Source organism: Lepisosteus platostomus, chromosome 4 (assembly GCF_059453375.1).
Source record: "Lepisosteus platostomus isolate fLepPlt1 chromosome 4, fLepPlt1.hap1, whole genome shotgun sequence".
NCBI lineage: Eukaryota > Metazoa > Chordata > Actinopteri > Semionotiformes > Lepisosteidae > Lepisosteus > Lepisosteus platostomus.
The window spans coordinates 28,474,899-28,489,953 of record NC_142614.1 but is presented as its reverse complement, the minus strand read 5'-3'; the positions used below and the strand labels follow the sequence as shown (position 1 = coordinate 28,489,953).

Sequence of the window (15,055 nt, the reverse complement as noted above, 5' to 3'; positions counted from 1 at the left end):
AAAATCAGAATAATTTTATTTGCCAAGTACGATACATGTACAAGGAATTTGGTCTGGTATCTTGGTGCAAAAAGATAGATAGAAAATAGTTCAATAATATGTGTACACTTTAGACAAAGAACATACACAGGTCCACAATAAAATACACACTACATCCTGTTTTCATGTGTTCTGGTTAAGTAAGGAGATGGCCAAAGGGAAGAAGCTGTTCAGTCAATATATGGACTTATCTATATCTGAAACTATGTGAGATAGAAAAAAGGTATCACAATGCAACCATAAAGACCTACTCACCTGCAAAAACACATTTCTGTTTAATAAATACTGTATATTTTTTAAATAAAAGGCTTAAAGGTTTCCCCAAAGACAATCCAATTATAATTACTTTTGTTTTTACTGTTGCAAAGTTTAAATTGACCATAAATGTTACGTAAAAGTCCAAAGTGCAGTTTTTTTTCCCAAGAATGATTTTTCTCAGAAAAATAGAGAAAATTTATGTAATATTAATTTAATAACCCCCAATTTAAATAACATAGTGAAGTGTGTAAGAGTGCTAATGTTCAGGATTTATTATTCCTGAAAACATGTTTTCATAATCACTCATTTTCCAAGATGACTGGAACCTTTACAAAAAAGATTGCATTATCTATTTTCCTTCATTAGGCACATTCAGAAAGTGCTTAACTTTCTGGAGCATCTGCAATTTTTAAAAAATGCCCTTGCCTAAGAAATGTACATTATCATAGTACTTTAATGTAGAGTTATGGCCCACTTCACGAGAAGACAAGCTTCCTCAGCATTTTAACATTCCTTTAATCGAAAAAATTCTCCATTAGCTTTGTTTTTTTAAATGTCTTTCAATAGCAATAAATATTGATCAAAGTTCCACTACTAGAGTTAATAAACGCTAAGTATTATTCAGCACATAAACTGGAGGATAACCAAAATCAGAATAATTTTATTTGCCAAGTACGATACATGTACAAGGAATTTGGTCTGGTATCTTGGTGCAAAAAGATAGATAGAAAATAGTTCCATAATATGTGTACACTTTAGACAAAGAACATACACAGGTCCACAATTAAATACACACTACATCCCGTTTTCATGTGTTCTGGTTAAGTAAGGAGATGGCCAAAGGGAAGAAGCTGTTCAGTCAATATATGGACTTATCTATATATGCGAATGCACATTAATGTAGGGCTTTCGGGCTCACGTGGATTTGTGCCCTACAGTACAACCTTGCGGTACCGCCAGGTACATACAGTACGAACATGTTGTGATATTAAGAAATATAAAAAATGAAAATATAATGCCAATAATATTAGCTATTTTAGTTTTTCAAAGAAATGTTTATTTGTTAAAAGAAAACCAATGGCGACATCTGGGTTTAAACACTCAACCTCAGGGTTACAGTATAACTCAGTCACTTAAGCTATCACGCCACCAAGGCAGTCATGTGACAAATACATCTCAATGGAAAGTCTTATACTACTGTTTGTGCAACAGTACATGGATATAGTTATACCGTAATTAATTTCTTTAGATACGCGATTCCATATTATATTCCTTATTAATCAAATTCTAAAAGTATGCTTCTGTTTACTCTGGTATCGAGCGTATTCACAGAATAGCTTAAAACTATCACTTTTCTCACAAAGTACTGTATACTGTATAAACGTACAGTAACATGGTCAGAAGGAGCAAGGAGCACGTAAAAACATTTCCGAAATAACTACACGTAGACTTTGATGTTTAAAATGTTTAGGGAGAAATGGAATATGTTTGTGTATTTTTTCTTTAAAATACCAAGACCTGCCATATACAGTAGAGTTTTTATACAGTAATATGTTTATGTTCCTAAATTAATATCTTTTATGAGCATGTGAAAGGCATGGTGAATCGGAGATTCTCAAGAATTACTTTGTATGATTGGAAACAAATGCGTGACCGGATCAACGAAATGCTGTGGTGTTACTTTTTGTCAGTGAAAAAATAAAGTATTTTCATTTACAAAGACGGTTACAAAGAATGTGGACCAGGGTAATATTTTGAGTTTACAGCCTGTCCAAGGTCATTCATTTAATACTATTAGTAATATCTTCGGTAAAGACTTTGATGGCGACAGCTCAAACACTGTACATGAGAAGTTGAGCTTTATTAGCTCCACCTGGCAGTAATTCCAGATACTATTATCTTACTTGCCGTATTATGCGGTATTATTAGGTAACCCGCGGTATGACGTGTTTTACAGCGACAAAACCCGCTCGTTTTGAATGGCTGCATCTGTATGACATATACTGGACATGAAGTATGTTTTTTGTAGAAAAATGTTCTAAAGATCATAACAAAAAGTACACAGTCCTGATTATTTGAAAACAATAAAATATTGAATGTATATAGAGATGCAGCCATTCAAAATGTATGATAAAACTCCGTGCTGCTGGAAAACATCTACAGCCTACCGTGTTACGTGATTGGCTGGCCATAATGGCCGATATGTGGCATTTGGGGTACATTAGTTGTTAGTGAAATGATTGCTTCTTTTAATCTCTCTACTGTGCATATTTAAATCCTCTTAATATGATATATTAGTATGGTAATTTACAACTAAAGGGAAAGTTAGGTAGCTGAGCATAAAACTAACAGGTGCATAACGTCTCTGATTATCATAAACTATATTAATTTAGTTAATTAGGAATATAAATATATTATACAAACTGTATATGGCTGGTAGTGGCAGTTTAAATAAAAAATCTCACTTTCTTTATAAACATTTTATGCATCAAAGTCACTCGGTCACTTTCTGTGGTTATTTTAGAAAAGGTTTGAAGTGCTCGATCTGACAATATTAAGTTTATATACTTTATAAAAAAGCTATAATATTTGAACCTTTTCTAAGAATACTTGAGCTTGTTATTTCAATTAAAAGTATAATGTTTAGAATCTGCTTAATATGGAATATAATATGGAATCACATATCTAAATAAATTAATAACGATATTAATTTAAGATCTAAATGTAATAGATTTTTATTGCTCAAAGTATTAACGTATTTCACTTTCTTTGTAAACATCTGCATCAACGTCTTCCACTCATTTGCTCATGATTATGTTTCATCACTCTTTCAAAATGACTGCTTAGGAGTGGATTAGGTGTATACCTTTGAACCTGGCAGCCAGTGTTCAATTCCCATTTAAGGCATGTGTTTCTCTTGCAACAAAAAAGGTTATTTTTTTTAAAGAAAGTACTAAATATTATGTACATTATATCAACATTTTATTTTTATATATCACAACGTGTTCAATAAATAAATCGAAAATATGAATGATCAAATATGAATACTCGCAACAATGGGAGTGAAAAACTGGTTCAATCCAATTAAAAAATACTGCATCCCAATGGGGCAATTCAAGACAAGCCTTTACAAGTCTGAAAATGAAATAGTATATTGTAGTGAATGCAGGTTCATGGGCTTGTGCCCTTGGCACTCCCGCCCCAATTCGACCGAACTATAATAAATCTGATCACTATTAATGATATTAAATTATTAATAATTATTAATAATAAGAATGTCAAACCGTATTTTGTTCAGGGTCATTTGTCACTGTTTTCATAACCTTTGCTTTCTTAAATTCCTATTTTTGAGACAGGATGCTTCAGATATCAATAACTCAACAAATAACCCAACAAATGACACAGAGCATTCAAACCACAGGCATTTTAAAGATTGCAATTATTGAAAATGTTCACAGCTTTTATTTAAACAATATCTAGTACCTGGTTGCAGTTTTAGAAATCTTAGTTTGAATTAAGCAGGTCTAATGTGTAAGCGTGCTCATAACTCGAAAAGGCATTAGGCTACATTTTTATGCATCAGTTGAAATGTTCAGAAGTCTCTCAAAAACATAAAAATGTAACATAATATTGTATGGCACAATAGGCAACTGATTCTTTCAATTTTAAAGAAAATAAAAAATAAAAACCAATACATGTGCCTGCCTAAATTAGACATTGCATGACTTTAAAATCTTTCTGAGTCTTTGTGTACTTTTTAATTCAACATTTTACACACTTTAATTTTGTAAACGCAACACACATTCCATTCAGAATGTAAAGCAGACAAAATAGCGCACTGCCCATTAACCGTAATGACTGTTCTGCAGCTTCTATTTTTTTTAATTTAGAAAAGTTTCATCTATACAAATACCACAGACTATTCAATATTTTTTTCTGAATGTCAGACTTAGTTGAATATTTAAGTTACATCTAAATAAGAAAGTCATGTGTCAGCATAAACTATTAGTAATCAATAATATTACTTGGGGACCTGTATTCTTTACACCTGAAACATTGTTTTCTCTGAAAGCATTTTCTTCCCTCTTTAGTTGGTCTTTTGCAGCCTACGCATGCTGACACAGCTCCCTATGTGAATTCTCGTTCTTGACTGAAAAGGCTTTAGAGAACTTTACAACCATTTTTATTTTTAACCAATTGTAAATATGATGTTTACATTGGCATTTTTATTAATTTTTCACTTAAGCGTATGGAGGAGTGTCAGTTGTCAAGGGGAGCATCCTCCCACAGACAGAGTGACTAAATAATCGGGAAGGGTTAACTATCCAGCCATTGCAAAAGGTGTACCTGCAGCAGCCACAAATTAATAAAAAAAACTTTTTTTTTTCTTCTGATGGTAATTGTAACAGATTGTCAAGTTTCTTCCTTGCGTAACAATCATGATGTTCTCATCCAAAGAAAGGTTTGATTTTTTTTATTTTGAAACGATGATCTTGACATGCAGGTGTGAAGTAGAGTTAACAGCTTAAACAGGTTATTAATAATATCTTACATATTGCATTAACATAGAACCATTCTTACAGGTGTAAAAAGAGCGATACACAACGTGTCTTCTCTATAACTTCAGTTTACAGAGAAATTGCCAGAGCAACACAACATTGTCCAATAATAGCCTTCTTGTGTCTAATTTCCAGGGAGTAACCCTGTTACAAAAGGGAACAGCACATCGGTCCTTGATTATGGTTAAAAAGTACATACAACGTCTGGTGGAGTTTCAGCGTTCACTTTTCTGTAATTTGTACAGAACCGTGACATCTCATCAATTTTCTTTGAACTAAACTGCGCTCCAGTAAATACTGTACAGTTTATCAGCTTCTGCAATGCTTCTACTTTAGCAGGATTTGCACGATAAACACATTGTTTAATGGGGATGACATTACCCACATCTATATCACTGTACGACACAGGTTTGAGTCAGAGTGTCTGTTAATAAAACTGCATGATTTCTTTATCCATTTCAGCTAAATGAGGGGAATATAGAGTCAGAATCTCTGAGTTTAATAAGCAAGAGCTTATTCTTCTTCACATAACAAGAACATTGGCATCTAGACTTTACATTACTAAACTAGAGAATGACTGGCTCAATTGAAGGTGTAACCTGTCTGTCTTCAGTGTTGTGGCGCGGTTTCAACATATGGATAAGCTGCTCTCCGGTTACTGGCAATTGTAAAAATAACCCTTCTTCCCTCCTTTGTTTAGCTTAAAGAATTCCTTAATCCTTAATCACAAAACCATCACTTAATTTATCCAGATACACAAATTCACGCCAGAGCCAACAACAAGCTATAATAGTGGACTATTTTTATGTATTCACTATATAAGAAACAAACCAAAAGTAATGCTCTGATCGTGCTTTGAACCATTTGGTTCAGCGCTCTACATTACAGTGCTTTGTCCATTACTAATACAAGGACAATTGAAGTTTTTTTAAAAAGAAACGGATGTCAAAATGTTTCTGAAATGTCAACTTGTGATATTTTAGCTGCTTAGTTACACAATTCCATATTAATATAACTATCAAGTGGTATTAAATCAGTACAACTTTTTTAACAATAACAGCAACTGGTGTTCTCACTACGTATTCTTAGAAAAGGATAACTTTTTTATGAAGTACAGTATATAAACTTTATAATACCAGAACAAGGACAATAAAACTATAAACCACTGTAAGTTAAAGACTTTGATGCATAAAATGTTTATTAAAAGGATAGAATACTGTTGGGTATGTTTTCATATTTAGCTATCACTACCATCTACTGTGCGTACATTAGATTACTGTATGTACAATATTACATTACAGTACTGTTTTTGTTTTCTGATACCAAAATTTACCTTTGGAGTTTCTCTATGTGAATGTAAAGTTGAAAAAGGCACATCACATTTACAAGTTACAGCATACAGCAACAGTTTAAAATTAATAAAAGTCTTTACAGTGTACAGCTTAAATTCCACAATTAGAAAAAGACTGTCCCTCAGCATAGGCCAGGATTCAAAACCAGTAACAGCCCAACTGCTCCACACTTTCCGTTAAGCTTTCACAGCTCAACCTGGCGGTTTTACAAAGAACCATAGCCACATTACTGAAAATATCTAAAATGCTGCGGACTCCCGAAGTCTACCGCAGACTTGCGCACTCTTGCTACTAAACCGTAAACTACTGCAGTATCCCTCACTCATTCTGAATGGCTGGATCTGTAACTGATTGATTGAATTCATATAAATACTATATTTTGCAGATGAATATAGACCTCCAAAGAACAGTTAAATGTTAATATCATTTTTTCGAGAATTTGGATGTGTACAGCACACTTGCACTTATTGTGCTCTTTTGTACTGTACCCATTACTAAATCAAAGAATATAATGAAACAGTTTTTCATGTACCAAAATATTTCCTACTGTAAGTGATTTTTTCCCCTGGATTTTAGATCTGACAATTAAGAGCATGGTTTTCACAGTGTATATCTGATAATTAGGAAATTGTTTAAAGACCATGTCACTGACTGATTCATTAAACCTTGTTATAAACTATATACTGTACTTGGTTGGTACTACTGAGCTTTAACTATAAGAAAATGAAAAGAAAAAGACCAGAATCATTATGTACATTAGCTTTTGTTAAACTGTGTGTGGTAAATCTTTTGTATAGCTTTCAGTTGGCAATGTGATTTAAAAAAATAAACTTATTGGTGAGAGTCCAAAAATCACCTCCATAAATCAGCTTTTTTCTGACATTAGTCATCTACAGATGCAGCCATTCAAAGTGTGCGGTACAGACACGTACCGCAGGTAAGATGACACGGGGTACCGCGGTGCGTGATTGGTTGACCGACAGGGGCACTCGTGATCCGTTGGTCTGTCGTAGAAAGACTTACTGTAAACGTCTTTACTGTGCCCGTTGTAGATATTGAATTTTACCACTGAAGGGAAATCTTAGTAGCTGAGCATAAAAAGAATAGGAGCATACTGTAACGCGTGTGAAGGCCATAAACGATATTAATTTTGGAACGTAAACATACAGTATATAGCTGGTCTCGATACTTTAAAGAAAAAAATACACACCAGTATTCCATTTCTCCCTAAACATTGTAAGCTTCGAAGTCTTTAACTAACGTGATACCGGAGTCAACAAGCATACTTTTAGAATTTGATTAAAATGGAATATAATATGGAATCGCGTATCTCAAGAATTTAATAACGGTATGATTATATCCGTGTTCTGCGGCAGGGCTGTGTAGGGCTGTTTCGCCTGCCTGTTCATGCGAGCTGTCTTGTAGCCTACTGGTCTAGATGCGTGACTACCAACTAGCAGGTTGTGTGTTCGAATCCAGCTGGTGCTGGACCTTTCAGTTTTATTTATTTATTTTTTAATCGCGTAACATAAACATATTACCGTATGCAAACTGTACTGTATACAATATGTATATGTATATTTAATGTCTTAACTGTGCCCGTTTAAGTATTGAATATTCATATCTAAGTTTACCACTGAAGGGAAATCTTAACATAAACATACAGTATATGGCTGGTCTCGGTACTTTAAAGAAAAAAATACACACCAGTATTCCATTTCTCCCTAAACATTGTAAGCTTCGAATGAAACCACTAAATAAAGACATAAATATAGAAATCTTAAGATTTGTTTTATTTAATGTTGGTAGCAGGATGAACTGTCAGAGTGTATATTTTATATACATATTTTATATGTTAACAGTGAAAAAAGGTATTTAGAAATGAGTTATTTCAAGATGAAAAAGAAAACATACACGAAACATGGTTTCATTACGACCAGAATCGGTCTTGAGATATTTTTAACTTGATTTACAGTATTTGAGAGGTATGTCTTAACACCGATACTACAGTGCTTAAGTACTGCTCACGTATATGTTTCTAGGTTTATATTATGCATTTCATACGGTCAAATTACTTTTGAGCAACTAATAAGAAGCGCGAAACGGTATGCGTTTTACTTTCGTTTTGTGCTGGGACCCGTGGATTGATTAGAGATATCAAGTACATACAAGTCATTTTTTAAATGTTGTAGTTCGTCTTGAAAAAATGTTACGAGTACATCATCTATCAACATTCACACAGGTTCTGTTTCCATATTGCGGATTTTGCTTAGGTATTATCAAATCCAGTGGCGCTGTTAGTTTACTGAGTCCCATGTCACATGGTCTGTGATTGAAACCTGTAAAACCGGTTTAATTCGTCACAGCCAGCACTTTTCAGGTGTGAGAGTCTTCTGCTCAGAATGAAACGCTAAAATGTTTGTGTATATTCTAATGGTAGTGGGGGCAGGGTGTGTGGGAACAGGTTTGGTTGAAATTGCATTGGAGATCTATGTTCTTCACACCTGAAACATTTTCTCTGAAAGCATTTTCTTCGCAGTTTAACCGATCTTGTTACAGCATGTTACAGTTTACTATTATTAACCATATTAATTTTAAGTGCTTAATGTAAAATCTTGTAAAAATATATTTTCATTTTTCAAATATACATTAAGTCTATCATATAATAAGTTAAATACAAAACTAAAGAAAAAATAGGGTTAAATATAATTCAAAATATTTTGCTAACAATGTTAACTGTTTATGAATAATAAAATGTATTAACTAAGGAGTAGGATGGCACAGTTGTTAGTATGTTTTTTGTTTTGTTTCTTTTTCATAAATACAACAGTAGTACCTGATGTCTCAGTGGCTTTCAGTGTGACGCATAAAAGACACCAAGGGATTGGGTGAGCTCCCATCACAAAAAAAAAAACTGCGAACCTGCACTACAGCGACCATAGTACAGTATGGAGACCAAGGCGTTTTACGGGAAGAGACGGGGTGCTTCTGCCGCCCCAGCTTCCAAAGAGCAAAGGGTAAGCAAATACAGCAGACTTCATCTGAAATACGCGATTACAGCGCATATTACAAGGTATTATTGCCGTTTTGAATTTTAAATTCAATTATAATTATTTCTTCGTAGCCTGTTCTTCAAGAAAACACCGCACGGGCGAAACGATCTACCACCAGGACAGTAAAAAAGAAAGCGGTAAGACGGAAAAAAAGAAAAGTTTATTTTGACTTCTGTTCCGCGACTGATGAATACTACTGTGTGACTTTATTTCTTACATGAATTATGTTATTTTGCCACACGCCGTGGGTCTCTGCTCTCGGCCACTGGCCAGGGTGCCAACCTGTAGAAGCAGCACCTGTATAGAGACATTTCGGCAGCAGCGGGAGCATTACGATGTATTACTGGGGAGGATTGGGAGGCTAGAGTTCCAGCAGTCAAACAGTTGAGCAGCTGTTTCCCGAAAAGTGCCTCTCCCCGCCGCGCAGGCTGCAATGCCTGGCGGAAGCTCTGCCCCCCGCAGAGCACACACCGCCTCAGGACACTCCATCCCGGCCTCTCAGTTCACCACCCCGCAGGAATCTGTTGATGCTGTCCCCGCCGCCTATCTCCCCCCAGGAAGCACAGCGGAATTCACAGATGCCAGTGGGACGAATAATTCTCCCAGATGTCCAACTGCTACCCATCACCCAGGAGATGGAGGGGGGGTTGTACTTGCAGTGCATCGGCATAGACGGGAAAGCAAGAGCCGACCGCTACGCCGCCCTCGTGTTTCGAAATCTTGTGACTTTTGAAATTTACTGGGGGTGGACCACGTCTGTAAATTTCGATGGGTCCAGAGGCAAAAGTGCCTTGCCTTGCAATCTCCGTGAAACCATTAGTACGATGGTGAATCGGAGATTCTCAACCCTTGCTGCGTACGACTGGAAAAGAATTCGTGATCGGATCAACGAAATGCTTGTTAGGAGGAGGCGGTCTTTTCCTCTTGTCTAACAGTCTGTCCACAAACAAAACATTCCTGTTAGACAAGAGGAATTGAAAAAAAACAATTTTGTCAATGAAAACCGGTGTGTGTGTCTCTCCCTGCTGGATGTCCCTCTCACAAACTGCTGAATGAATAAAATAATTTTATTGAAAACGAGTTTGCGATTGTCTGGTCTTTAAATTCTTGAGATACGTGATTCCATATTATATTCCCTTTTAATCAAATTCTAAAAGTATGCTTGTTGACTCCGGTATCGCGTTAGTTAAAGACTTCGATGCTTAAAATGTTTAGGGAGAAATGGAATACTGGTGTGTATGTTTTCTTTAAAGTACCGAGACCAGCCATATACTGTATGTTAAAGTTCCAAAATTAATATCGTTTATGGGCTTCACACACGTTGCAGTATGCTCAGGCACTAAGTAAAAGGAGATGCTTCGTATTGCTTGACTAATTTTAAAAACTAAGTTATAAATGCAGACGCTCCCTCGGTGTGCTGCTCTGGTGCGTCGGCTCCTACACAGTGCCTGTCTGCCGTAAGCATTACAATATACTAAATACTAAATACTAAAGCCAATACTGGCTCAATGGGCTTTGACGTGCTAATGCGTTGGTTTAACAGTCCGGGTGTGGCAGGCTTCCAATGTCAACTCGACTCGATTGGAAGACAATGAACGTATTTTAGCCCTAAATGAATTAATAGCAAACATGGTTTACATAAAATACATTTTTCCAAGAAAGTTTATAATAATACGATCTATAGTTGAAATCTGAGCCTACTTTAAAAATAAAGGAAAAGCATTTTCAGAGAGCAATCACGCTGTGTTTATGTAGAAAAAGTGATTAGGTTTATGAGCAATCTAATTACCTATTCGCTTAAAACGCTATATAAAATAAAGTTTATTTAGAGATGAATGATCAGTGTCGCAGTTTAAATAATGTGAGTCAGGAAACTAACACAGCGCCACCGGATTTAATAACGCAATAAAAACGCTATAAAATAATGTGACACAGTACAGCACAGTACAATAATACTGACCATGACTTTAGAAGCATAAATTACCTTACACTCAATTTAAACACAAGCTGTCTTTCTGTATGAACCTCTAAGCTGGTTCATACAGAAAATGTAGAAATGCATTAGCCTGATGATGATTAAAAAACACATAATTAAACACGCGTTTGCGATTTAAATCAGAACACGATTTAAATCAATATAAATGTTTATATTGTAACGCATACTGTCCAGCCTCCATTTCTCTTTAAAAATTTACTGTTGCACACACACACACAATAGAAGCAGGAACCGCTGTCAGAAGGGAAGATATGTTCAAAATATCGCAAATATCGATCATGTTGCGATATTTTGAAATATAAAAGTCAATTGATTGTCCATAATATCGCTTACCTATTTTTTCGAAGAAATGTTTGTTAAAAGAAAAGTCCAGCACCAGCTGGATTCGAACACACAACCTGCTAGTTGGTAGTCACGCACCTAGACCAGTAGGCTACAAGACAGCTCGCATGAACAGGCAGGCGAAACAGCCCTACACAGCCCTGTCGCAGTACACGGATATAATCATACCGTTATTAAATTCTTTAGATACGCGATTCCATATTATATTCCCTTTTAATCAAATTCTAAAAGTATGCTTGTTGACTCCGGTATCACGTTAGTTAAAGACTTCGAAGCTTACAATGTTTAGGGAGAAATGGAATACCGGTGTGTATTTTTCCTTGTGATATTTTAAGCTCTAGTTGAATGATAGGTGTCGCATTTTAAATCATTTTCGTAGCTAGAAATTATGAAACGCCCTGTTAAAAGCAAGGAAGTTTTTATGCCCGTTGAAGTAAAACAAAATGCCTGACAAAGTATGGCTTGGACAGATTCCAAGTGCTTGTACAAATGTGCTAAAGAAATTATACTTTGAGTATACAGCTTGTCCAAAGTCATCCATTATTAATACTATTCGTAATATCTTCAGTAAAGGCTTTGATGCATAAATATTTCTGATAAAGGTAGGTTGTGTACTTTTGTCCAACTGAGCAATCTTGCTTTCATAAAATATACCAACATTTTAATGACTGATGATTAACATGCTGTAATACACAGTTCAAAATTAAAGGCTCAAATGCTGTACATGAGAGGTTAAGCTCCCCCTGGCGGTTTTACAAGGCGACGCCGGATAGTTAGCCACGTGACACACGTGAACTGCGTGATACCGCGACACGCCCACCGCGAAATACCTCACCCATTTTGAATGGCTGCATCTGTAGCTGCTGTTGGCATGTAGCACCAAAACAGTGGTGCACACATTGTATATTATAGAATACCCCCAAGAGATTAAAGAAGAATCTGTTAAGATGGTACTGTAAAATCTCCATATTAAACACACTGTCAACTTTTTCACATGAAGGTAAAATGAAGGAATTTTTTTTTCCAACCAAAAACTGTATATGACACGTTTGGAAATCTGAAGCCTGACTACATGTCATGAGAGCTAGACAATGTAAAGTAGGAGGCAAAGGAATAGGTAGCGAGTTTATTCCATGCTGAAAAGAAAAAAAAGGAAACACGTTTCAGCTGTGAAGTCTTCTTCACAGCCGAAACTTTGTTTTCTTTCTTTTCATTTCAGCATGCCATAGAGGTTATCTGTTCCTTTGCAGCCTATGCATGCTGACGCAGCTAACTACTTGAACTAATGTAAAGTAGGATATTTGCAAGAGAGGATGACCCTCCCGGTTTATACCAAATCATAAGACTATGGCCTAGCACGCAGCACAAAGTCAGCTCTTAGCTTTGGAGCCTAGAAAGGCTGTAAAAATTAGCCAAACATAAATAATTGCTCCAGCATTACCTGTAGCCCAATAATACTAATATTAATACTAACTTTTATAATTTGTAAAAGTTGTTATATTTTACCCAAATTTAATTTATTTTGTGGAAGGCTAAGAAAAAACATGTCAGGACCTTGCTTCTCAATATTTCAATAATTTAACAATATTCACTCATTTATAGTATATCTAATTTCTTGGAATAGTCTTTTAAATACTAGTTTTCAATAGTTATATCAGTACCCTTTTTTATTCCAATTATCCAGTTAGGACATTACCTTTGTTTTATACACCCTTATATATTAAGGAACCATAACCAGTTTTATTTATTTTTAAGAGATGTATTATGAATCCATAAGTCATATGATTCTACTTAAATGTGTACATTTTGAGGAATGGCAACTATGCTAATACAAGTTTTAATTGCAGTGGTTATATTCTATATACAATAGCATAGTGTACCCATGTGTCAGACTCACATCACTGTAACCAGACAGAAAAAAGGCGCAACAGTGCCTCCACTTTCTGCGGTGCTTAAAGAAATGCAGTTTGGGGAAGCAGCTAGTCATGAACTTTTACCGCAGCACCATAGAAAGTGTCCTCACTAGTGGTATCAGTGTGTGGTACAGCAATACTACAAAGGGCTGTGGCAATGGTACAGAGGATTATGGGATGTGATTTACCATAATTCAGTGATATTTACACCATCCACTGTCCAAATAAAGCTCAATCCATCATTCAGGATCCCAACCAGCCCTGCCACAAACTGTTCTCCCCCTGCGCTCTGGCAATCAGCACCACGCTATTAAAGTACGGACCACTAGATTGAAGAACAGCTTATATGCTACTACAGTATGCATCCTTAACAGTAACTGCAATGTCTCAGACTCAATGCACGTCTGCCCTATGCACTTTTTTTATTTCTTTCACTATGACACTATGACTATAGTTCTGGTTGTATAATTTATTATGTTGTAACGTACTGTCTGCATTATGTGGTGTTGGCTGTTGTACTGTGTCATCTGTTGTACTGTGTATGTCCCAAGAGATTAGTGCAAATAAGAATTACAATGTACAGATGCAGCCATTCAAAACAAGCGGGCGATACCGCATTATTTTACGGTGCGGTTCACGCAGTCTACCGCAAGTTATCGGAAATTCTCGTATAGTACCTCATAATACCATGTGGTACCGCAAGTAAAATAATAGTATCCGGAATTTCCGCAAGGTGGAGATCATAAAGCTCAACCTCTCATGTTTGAGCTGTCGCCATCAAAGTCTTTAAAGAAGATATTACTAATAGTATTAATAATGAATGACCTTGGACAAGCTGCAAACTTAAAGTATTGCCCTGGTCCACATTCTTTTTTTCATAGACCGTCTTTGTAAAAGTAACACCACAGCATTTCGCAATCATGCATTTGTTTCCAATAATGCAAAGTACAGTACAGTAATTTTTGAGAATCTCTGATTTACCATGCCTTTCACATGCTCATAAAAGAGATTGATTTGGAACATAAACATATTACTGTATGCAAACTGTACTGTATACAGTATGTATATGTATATTTAATGTCTTTACTGTGCCCGTTTAAGTATTGAATATTTATATGGAATTTTACCACTGAAGGGAAATCTTAGTAGCTGAGCATAAAAAGAATAGGAGCATACTGTAACGCGTGTGAAGGCCATAAACGATATTAATTTTGGAACATAAACATACAGTATATGGCTGGTCTCGGTACTTTAAAAAAAAAAATACACACCAGTATTCCATTTCTCCCTAAACATTTTAAGCATAAAGTCTTTAACTAATGTGATAGTAAACATTAACGGAGTCAACAAGCATACTTTTAGAATTTGATTAAAAGGGAATATAATATGGAATCGCGTATCTAAAGAAATTAATAACGATATCATTATATTCATGTACCGCAACACAAGCCGGAATCCAGCCGGAGCCATGACTTTTTTTTTAACAAACATTTCTTTACTCGCACCAAATAAATTTATATTTCTAAATATCACAACATGTTGG

At 35.5% G+C, this 15,055-nt stretch overlaps 1 protein-coding gene across 1 annotated transcript in view; it reads right to left on the bottom strand.

The window, feature by feature from the left end:
• spag8 (sperm associated antigen 8) overlaps positions 1-15,055 on the bottom strand; it is a 39,206-nt gene that overhangs the window by 4,044 nt on the left and 20,107 nt on the right. The window lies entirely within an intron of this gene.